Source organism: Cebus imitator, unplaced genomic scaffold (assembly GCF_001604975.1).
Source record: "Cebus imitator isolate Cc_AM_T3 unplaced genomic scaffold, Cebus_imitator-1.0 Scaffold690, whole genome shotgun sequence".
Taxonomy (NCBI): domain Eukaryota; kingdom Metazoa; phylum Chordata; class Mammalia; order Primates; family Cebidae; genus Cebus; species Cebus imitator.
Window position 1 is genome coordinate 330654 of NW_016108005.1, and position 1008 is coordinate 331661.

Below are 1008 nucleotides of genomic sequence, written 5' to 3' on the forward strand. Positions count from 1 at the left end.
TTTTTTTTTAAGAAGAATGAATGTCAATGGCTCATGCTTGTAATCTCAGCACTTTGGGAGGGGAGGCAAGTGGATCACTTGAGGACAGGAATTCAAGATCAGCCTGGGCAACATAGCAAAAGCCTGCATCTACTAAAAATACAAAAATTAGGGCAGGTGCAGTGGCTCACGTCTATAATCCCAGCACTCTGGGAGGCTGAGGCAGGCAGATCACAAGGTCAGTAGTTCGAGACCAGCCTGACCAACATGGTGAAATCCCATCTCTCCTAAAGATACAAAAATTAGCTGGATATGGTGGCATGTGCCTGTAATCCCAGCTACTAGGGAGGCTGAGGCAGGAGAATCACTTGAAACCGAGAGGTAGAGGTTGCAGTGAGCCAAGATTGTGCCACTGTACTCCAGCCTGGCGATAGAGACAATGTCTCAAAAAAAAAAAAAAAAAAATTGGCCTGGCATAGTGGTTCACACCTGTGGTCTCAGGTACTCGGGAAGCTGAGGTGGGAGAATAGCTTGAGCCTGGGAAGCAGTGGTTTTAGTGAGCCAATATTGAGCCACTACACTCCAGTCTGGGTGACAGAGTGAGACCCTGTCTCAAAAGAAAAATAAAGTCCGGACGTGGTGGCTCACGCCTGTAATCCCAGCACTTTGGAAGGCCAAGGGGGGTGGATCACCTGAGGTTGGGAGTTTGAGACCAGCCTGACCAACATGAAGAAACCATGTCTCTACTAAAAATACAAAAAATTAGCCAAGCATGGTGGCGCATGCCTGTAATCCCACCTACACAGGAGGCTGAGATAGAAGAATCACTTGAACCCAGGAGGCAGAGGCTGTGGTGAGCCGAGATCGTGCCATTGCACTTCAGGCTGGCCAATAAGAGCGAAACTCTGTCTCAAAAAAAAAGCACCCTTAGGGAATCGCAACTTAGGTGCAGTCATGGCCAAGTTCAAGAACCATACCACACACAACCAGTCCCGAAAATGACATAGAAATGGTATCAAGAAACCCAGA